This window comes from Heliangelus exortis, chromosome 1 (genome assembly GCF_036169615.1).
Source record: "Heliangelus exortis chromosome 1, bHelExo1.hap1, whole genome shotgun sequence".
Lineage (NCBI taxonomy): Eukaryota > Metazoa > Chordata > Aves > Apodiformes > Trochilidae > Heliangelus > Heliangelus exortis.
Window position 1 is genome coordinate 164,771,886 of NC_092422.1, and position 9,315 is coordinate 164,781,200.

Consider the following 9,315-nt stretch of genomic DNA (forward strand, 5'->3'; position numbering starts at 1 on the left):
GCATTTGTTTTGTATCCAGTTGTGGAGGTGTTTCAAATATAAACACTTATGACTGAGCTATAATTAACTTTATGCATGATTCCTTCTTCAGTAAGTCAGCAGGTGACTGCTCTGTTGGTAGAGCAGGTGGTCTGGAGAAAAGGGTCTCCAGGCTTTTATGCCAGGTAGATAACTTACCACCTCATTTCCAAACTTCTTTTGAAATATTCTTTTGTCTGGAGATTGATATATATGATCTTCTCAGTAAGAAGTTTCTTTCCCCCAGAAATATTTCAGCTTAGTAAATCATGCTTGGGCTTAAATTAATGTACAGACAAGTGATGGCTGGATCAAAAGTGAGTCGTGGCATTAATGCTTGTTTACTTTCCTTGCATTGCTAACAAAATAATTTCACCCACAGAAAAGTCAAGGCTCGACTGCCTGGCATAATAATGTAATTTGCTAAGGCTCACATTACATCAGATTGTGGCAAAACAGTCTTCCCATTTTTTCCCTGAGTGTAGAAATCTGCTGTAATTTGTGGAGTGATATACACATTTGCACTGATAGGAAAGTGCTGTCTTGTGAACTTGGCCTTTTGAACTACTCCCAGCTTGAGTGGTTGATGCTCACAGAGTACAAGGAATTCAGCTGTGATGTGCTGGTTTTGTTTCTGCCACTGCCAGCTCACTACAGGCAGGTGTCTGGGCAGGTCCATGTCTTTGAAATGTCAGGTCAAATTCAAGCAGAGAAGTCTCTCAGACTTAAAATATATTTGTTTACTCTGACAAACAAAGTCTCATAGTCTTCTCAGCCAACTTTCTGAACTCTCATATCAGCCTTGAAAAAACAACATACTTTTTTATTGAGTTACTCAACTATTCAGGTATATGTCACTTTTGGTACAAAAGTTGTCCTTCGTGCCAGAAATGTGGCATCAAATTTACCATCTGCAAAAAAAGTGCTGAGAGTACTTGAAGGACTTAATGCTCCTAGAGCATGTCCACAGAAGAGCCACAGAAGCGGTCAGAGGGCTGGAACACCTCCCCTGTGAAGACAGGCTGAGAGAGTTGGGGTTGTTCAGCCTGGAGGAGACTCCAAGGTGACTTATAGCATCCTTCCAGTACCTGAAGGGGGCCTATAAGAAAGCTGGGGAGGGGCTTTTTGCACAGGTGTGTAGTGAGAGGACAAGGGGCAATGGTTTAAAACTTGAAGAAGGGAGACTTGGACTAGATATTAGGAAAAAATTCTTTACAATGAGGGTGGTAAGAGACTGGCACAGGTTGCCCAGGGATATTATGGATGCCCCATCCCTGGAAGTGTTCTAGGCCAGGCTGGATGGGGCCTTGAGCAACCTGATCCAGTAGAAGGTGTCACTGCCCATGACAGAGGGGTTGGAACTGGATGATCCTAAAGGACCCTTCCAACTGGATCCGTTCTATGATGGTTTGTCCTTCAGTTTGGAGGTTGCATGGAAAGAAAGATCGTTTATTCTTATTTCTCAGAAGCTACATGTATCCTGTTCTCAAGTATGCAAATATGAAAATTAATTTTAATCTGCTACTGAATTTGAACGGATCATGCATGTTTACTGAAAAGTATGGGAGACCTTTGATAATTTGTGGTGTCATGAAGTGGAAAGGGTACAAAATTTAAACATCTTTCTGACCTAAGTGACAGGAAACTAGCAGCACTATAGTACAAGTGCCCAGAGTGTTCTGCTTTTTTCTTTTGGTATCTGGATAAACAAGCAAAACTTTCAGGTGCCTATACTGAACACAGTGTGACTTGAATATTTTAACAAAACACTGGACAAATGTGGACAGGGACGGTCCAGCATTTCTAGAGCCTCTTGAAGAAACTTGTTCCTATCATCTTTGATCACACAGAAACTTCAGTGCAAGATCCCCACAAAGCAGATGAGGAGATGTATGAGAGGTAAGGGGAGACCACAGTCCAATTCACTGGACAAGTTGGTTCTGGAACTAGAGGTGATAACTCTGCATGCAAAGCCTTGATTTCACCAAAGGAAGTGAGTAAGAGCTTGAGAGGTGTGAGCAAGAACTGAACCCTGGGCTCCAACCAAATCAGCTCTTGCCAGCCCTGATGACAAATGAGTGAAACATTTGCTAAACTCTTGGATGGCCACAAGCAGAGCCCCAGATGACATGAAGGACTGGCATTCCAACCAAATCCTAATTGTTTCTGCAAGATAAAAGTTAGGAGCATTTGAAAAAACATGTTTATTTCTCCTTTTACTCCACTGTCCTTCTGCTCCATGGCCCCAGCAAACAGGAGGAGCAGGCAGAAGAGGGGAATGGGTGAATAAGCCAAGAGCTGTACATCAAAAGAAATGCAAGAAGGGAGACCTTAGTTTTTTCAGCATATACTAGTAGCAGAAAATCAAAGGTTACCTGTTTCCTGGTGATGAAGGAGAAATGATGAAGACTGTAACTTTAGGGAAAAAAAAAAATTGGGAATTTTTATTTGTGAAATAATCTGACTTTCAATAACAAAAAAATATGTTTCTGGCATTATTAATATGAAATTTTACTTAAAATCTTCTAAAAGTCATGCATATTAGTGTTAAAAGTCTAGAAACTGCAGGTGCATCTCAAACCCCAGGAACCTGGGTCAGGGGTGCTCATGCAACACTGAAAGATGACCAGGAATACTGATAAGGGAATTAAACAAAATTAAATTTTTTCTGCAAAACCATTTGGATAATGAATGGATCTGCCTCCCATTGCTGTGGCTGTTATCAATCGTAATAACAAAGTATTTGAGGTTCAGTCAATCTTTTGAAATTGACTGAAAGAAGAAATCTGTTTAAGAGTCTGGGACATGGCAAGCAGTGACTTCACTAAATTTATTGGTGTTGAAAGGGTTGGACACAGCCTAGTGAGGTCTGCTCAGGACAAGTGTGCCAGCAGGATGATGCAGCAGGTTGTGCTGCCATTTTCTTGCCTTCTTCCACATCTCACCAGGAAAGCCTCTACTTAAATGGGCTGTGGCTTTCCGAAAGCTCCCTTTTTTAGAGGGCTCTTGTAAGAAAAAATATCAGAGGAGATCTGTCTGCTTAAGAGAGTGTCTGTAGGCACATAGGATAGAATGAAGAACCTTTATTTAATTTTAATATAGCAAGGCTAAAGAAGGACAAAATGTCCCTGGGGAAAACTAGTGGCTCAGAGAAGCCCACTTCTGGGCCTTGTCTTCTCTGGACCCTACAATTTCACCATCAGGGAACCACATCTCACTCCAGGATTGAAACATCATGTACAGAGATTCCCTCCTTGGGATGCCAGGGCACCAGAGGCTCCACAAAGCCTGGATAAAACTGGCTCTGACCCTGAGTAGAACCAGAGGATGGCTGGGGTTAGAAGATCCACAGCCACAACTGCAGAAGAGGTGGTAAAAAGCCTCCTGCCTTTGGGGTAACCCTGAGCAAAGCAGGGGGGGCTGGTAGGATCCACCTTCTTTTGGGAGATGAATGTACCTGTCTGTGCAAAAGGGTGTGTTGATTTTCAGTGATTTTTTTTTTTTTTTTTTTTGCTTCTATCAGTGTTAAGTTTTTCACAGGAAACTAAAAAGTTTGAGGGATTCAGGCTTAAAGATTTTCCATTAAATCATGAAAAAAAAAAAAAAAATGGGATTAACATTTCCTAAATGTACTCCAAAAAAACCCAACCAGCAAATAGACAAAAAGTCAAGCCAGCCAAACTTTATGACAAAAAACTTTCAGCTGTCTCTGGTGATTGTCAGTACATGAGGCCACAATTCTAGACAAAGTTAATATAATTTATTAACCCAACTGATATAAATCATTAGTAGTGATGTCACCTGCAAATCTTGTCTCTTCTCTATCTTTTGACCATTACTGAAACTTAACTGTTTCATTATTATGGGCAAAGTGTTCTATTTGTGTTTGGTCTTCCCTAATTTATATTATCTTGATTTTATAGCTTGGCTTGATTTTAACAAGTCCCTTTTTGTCCTTTTTGTTTCCTCTGGTAATGGGAAGTTCATGCATATGCAGTCTGCTTCTATACATTCACCAAAATTGTAATTTTCCCTCAAATTATTGCTTATTCTGCCTTTATCCTTGCAACAGAAAATTCTTAGGATGTGGATGCTTTAAGCTTCATATTTTCCCTATGCCAGTCATTTACAATTCTACTGGAATTTGTTAAAATTCCAGTTTAAGTAAGTCCAAACACTTCTAGATTCTTCAGGAATTATAGCAAATTGAGAACCATCTTTCATTAGGAATCAAGATCTCAGAGTTTTACACTTGAGTATTTGGTCCAAACCTGTAAAGCTCCAAAGCTTTGAAAATGTGGCCCTGCCTCTCATCTCTTTGAGTTTGGTAAAAACTTTGTTTCTATAGTCTTTTACAATCTAAAGGCTTTGCTAAAAAGTCTTTCCATTGTCTATCACATTTCCTTGACATAATATTATATTATCTTTAAAAAAAAGTAGAATAAGGGAAAGATATATCTCTTTTATAAGAGCAAAAGTAACTGATTTACAACATATTGTTTGCAGGTTGCATTCAATTTGCAAATTAAGATCTCTCTTACATATTTTTATGAAGCCAATGTTCTCTACTAATCTATTTTTCTAAACAAATCATAAAAGAATTTATATGGAACAGAAGAAAAAAAGGTGTCATAAAAGCAAAATTTCAGGTCTATATCCATCACTGAGTTTTATGAGAAAATGAAGTGTTTCTTTCCTAGTACTCAGCCTTCCTTTAATACAAAGATTAAACTACCTGGAAATAGTTGAAACAAAATAATGGAATTAGAAGTCATGTGAAACAAAGTTATTGTAATGTCCAAGCATCAGAATATTTTAGTACAAGATTGTAGAAATGTAGAGCTGGGAGAATCTCAAGAGCTTACAATTCCTAGTGAGTGTGATATCAAACCACAGAATACTGGAACGAAAAGGTCTCCTTTCCTTCCTAAGGGAGGTTTTCCCAAACTTGTGGACTTTCTATATTGCCCTTTTCAGAGCTTCAGCAATACTCTTTAAGGCTGCACATAGCTGATACAGCTACTTAAATCTCTATCTTGCAGTGTAGACATCTGTCCTGGTTTGGGCCAGGATAGAGCTTATTTTCTGTCTTGTAATTTTGTTTTCAGATAAGTCTCTTGTAAGTAGCTGTACTTGCTGAAATTAACAGCTAATTCTCAGTGTCTGCTTCTAGGACTGATAACATTCAGTGTTTATAGTTACAGGTAGAGAATGGTCTGCAGAACCAAAGCCACTGCTTGGTTCTGAGGAACATCTTATGGTTTGGAAAGAAAAAGGGAGTAAAGGGGTCACACCTGCAACTCTGCTTTAGGGAGAAGCAGACAAGACAAATGACCAAAATTGACCAAACAGAGTATTCCACCCCATACTTGTCATACTCTGTATGAACTTGAGGGATCACAAGTGTCAAGCCCCTTCTTCTTTGCCTTCCTCTTCACCCTTTGCCTTGCCCTTCTTCACCTGTCCGTGTTTGCTTTGGTATCCTGGGAGGATTCTGTCTGTTCATCTCCTGTGGTCCTGATCCCTGCCAGCCTGAATCTGTGTGTTTCTGCCTCCAGCTGCTGACTGCCCCTGACTCCAGGAATCCAGCCTGGACTTTCCCAGCCTCAGTGGTGATGTGAGCATTCCTGGGAAAAGGGGGGAGGAACGTGGCAGAGTTTTTCTGTATATTTGTATATATTTAATAATTTTTCCTTTTTATCATTACTGTTTCATTAAAGTTGTGTAGTTTAGTTTCCAACCCATAAGTCTCTCTCCCTTATTCTCTCTCCTTTCCTTATCAGGGAGGGGAGGGGGATTAATAGAGAGCATCTGCCATTTGGTTAATTGCCAGCCCAGGGTTAAATGGTGACATCATGACAAACAAGAATTCGGTGTAGGAAACATCCATGCTGCAGACAAGATGGGTCTTAATGTGGACAGGGTGCTATAAACCTTTAATGCTCTTGACTACTGAATGTCATATGAGGATGAAGAGTAGATGGTATGATGGACAAAAGTTGTGTGGTATTTTGAGGCTGATTGTGGGCAGTCCTTCAGGATGAGGAGCTGAGATGTAGTTTTCTCAGTATTTCAATGATCCTTTTCCAGGAATTTTTGTATCCAAAGTATGTGACCACTGCTTTATCCAGTCTGACTCCCTGCTCATTCATTTCTTTACATCATTCATACAACTGAGCTGCCACTCCCATCTGTAACCACCATTGACAGCTACACAGATTTATTCCTAGAACTTCTAATCTAGTTTAGTTTAATACTATGGATGGCCTCTAAACCCATTAAGCCTAAAGAACAACAGCACATTCACATTTGCATACATAACTTAGAACACTGTCAAGATAAGGTGTGCTAGGGACACACTTTATGGGACTGGAAGCAGCTTTCTGGATCATCCATCAACCTGCTGTTTCAGGAAATCACAGAGTCCTCACACAACTGTATCACATTCCTGTATTTGGTTTTTCTATTCTGTTGTGCCACTATTCCAAAAGAGCTGGCAGAGGTAAAAAACTATTTTCCAAGGACTTCAGCTACAACTTTAGGGATTCATTGATGCCTGAGATGCACTACAATATCTCATAAGCCTTGGAAGTCTTCCTAAACTTGCAATTATGTCCCCTTTGCCTTTTTTACTCTTGAACTTCTTGCATACACAAAATAAATTGCGAGCTGGCTGATCAAACCTTTTTCTGGAATTGTCAGGTAAATTCACGTGTACCTCTTGCATTAACAGCTCTTAGGTCTTGTATTTGCCAGATTTAGTTCTGCTAATTTTAAAGAGCTATCCAAGGCTTCCTTCTGAGAACCATAAAAGCTGCAACAATTTATAGTTTTAAAAAGACCTCCTAAAGCCCCTTCACTAATCATTAAGCCTACAGAATGTAAGTTTAAATGACGTGATTACTTCTTGTGCTAGCTTCTTCAGTAAAACTGACCTAAAACTAATTTGGGCTGTGATTATCTATTACACCAGTTTGTAAGGTGACAGTTCTAAGTTCCTTGAAAACCCATTTTAAGCAGCTTTTCCTTTCTGGTTGCTGATTATGTTATCTTCTCTATGTATCCTGAAAGGTGAGAGTTTCACTAATGAGAGGGCCAGAAAAGACTTCTCTACAAAGCTTCTTATTTCTGCTGATAGGGTACCTTAACTCAGAAATATTTGTTATGCACAAGGCAATCATGAAGCAGCAGAAGGGGGTATTCTGTAAGAAGGGTGCTATGCTCAGTCACACCCCAGCAGGATCTATATTTTTACAGGGGCTGAAGACACTGTACTATGTCCAGGAATTGAAAATGGCACTTGATGCATTTTTATTAATGAAATTAACAAGTAAGTAACAGTAGTACAAATCAGCACAAATTTTAAACAGAAATACATTATAAATATTAATTGAAAGCACTCCTACAACAGGCTGTTGAAGCACTTTGCTAGCAATAGGCTAGAAAATAGGTGAGTTCTCTGGCAGCTCTGGGGATACACTTGCTCCCCAAAATAACAGACTCAGCTTCCTGAGGAAGATAAAATGATCCCTCCTTAACTGGATCTCCTCTTATACTGGTGGTGGTGACAGCTACAGAAAGAGATGAAGGATGCTGACTTTTTCAATCAAGTAACAAGCATTTCCTTGAACATTTGAGATAATAAGATAGTGATGACTCTTATTATTCAAGGTGAAAGAAGCAGAGAAAAGCAGAATTCTCACAAGTAGGAGCATATGTGTTACAAATAAAATACAAGGCTCTGCTGCAGTGTTCTAGACAGAAGACAGGAAGACTGAAATAAAAGAACATCAGCTGATTTAAACATGAAGTCAGTAATGTTAAAGAATTTTTTTTTAAATTTGGTTTATTTAAATTATACTGAATTTAATTTTCCCTAAGAACCTGAGCACAACTGTGGTTTTAGACCACATATTTCAATGCCATTCCTGCAGCTGTAATGTCTTAAAATTAACTAGTGCAATGTTTGAAGGCTGAGTGTTTTGAGTGACATTACTATTGTATTTGTACATGAACTACACCCTTCCTTATACATTCTGTCCTGATAATTCTCTTCAGTAAATGACGCAGCCATTCACAAGAGGCCACTGGGAGCAACCACTGATAGAAGCCTTCTGTAAAATCAGTTCTAAGAAGACTTATTTTTAGCTTCAGACAAATGCAAATGGTTGACAATCAATTGAACATGAGCCAGCAGTGTGCCCAGGTGGCCAAGAAGGCCAATGGCATCCTGGCCTGTATCAGGAACAGCGTGGCCAGCAGGTCCAAGGAAGTGATTCTGCCCCTGTACTGAGCCCTGGTGAGGCCACACCTCGAGTTCTGTGTCCAGTTCTGGGCCCCTCAGTTCAGGAAGGAGATTGAGGTGCTGGAGCAGGTCCAGAGAAGAGCAAGGAGGCTGTGAAGGGACAAGAGGGAAAGTCTTACGAAGAAAGGCTGAGGAAGCTGGGGTTGTTTAGCCTGGAGAAGAGGAGATTCAGGGGGACCTTATCACTCTCTACAAGTCAGGTGGGGTTGGGGCTCTTCTTCCAGCCAACAAGTGACAGAAGGAGAGGGCATGGCCTGGAGCTGCATCAGGGGAGGTTTAGGTTGGGTATCAGAAAGCTCTTCCTTATGAAGAGGGTGATCAGGCATTGGAATGGACTCCCTGGGAAAGTGGTGGAGTCACCATCCCTGGAGGTGTTTAAGGAGAGATTGGATGTGGCACTTAGTGCCATGGTAGAGCTGATGTGCTGGTGTGAGGCTGGACTTGTTGATCTCAGAGTTCCTTTTCAGCCTCAGTGATTCTGTGATTCTGTAATCACAATTTTTTTTCTCCTTTCCTTTTGAAAAGGTTCATGTATAAACCCTTCTAGAAGCCTAAGAAAATTTCAGGAAATCTCTGTGTGTTGGATTCTAACTCCAGAATTCTGTTTAAATTGTCCTTCCTCCTCTGCCTATCTGTATGTGATGTCAATCTAGCTACTCTGCTACAACATCTGGCAGAAAAATAAAACCATAAAACCTGTTTTCTGTAGTCTAAACAAACCATTTCACATGGTTTACTAATCCTGCTACTGGCAAATTAAGCATAAGCAATCTAATGTCAAAACTTACCAAGCCATTAAAAAATGTTTATTCCTGGAACTGAAAATTAGATACTTTGGACTACGCCTAGACTGTATCTCATGGGAGTGCTTTTCCTCCCCTGTCATGCCACTTGGTTCTCTAGTACCCTAAAATTTATTTCTTTATTAACATTCTTTATCCTAGAAGTACACAATTTTTGCTCTGGTTATCAAATTAGCAAGTAAAATGTCA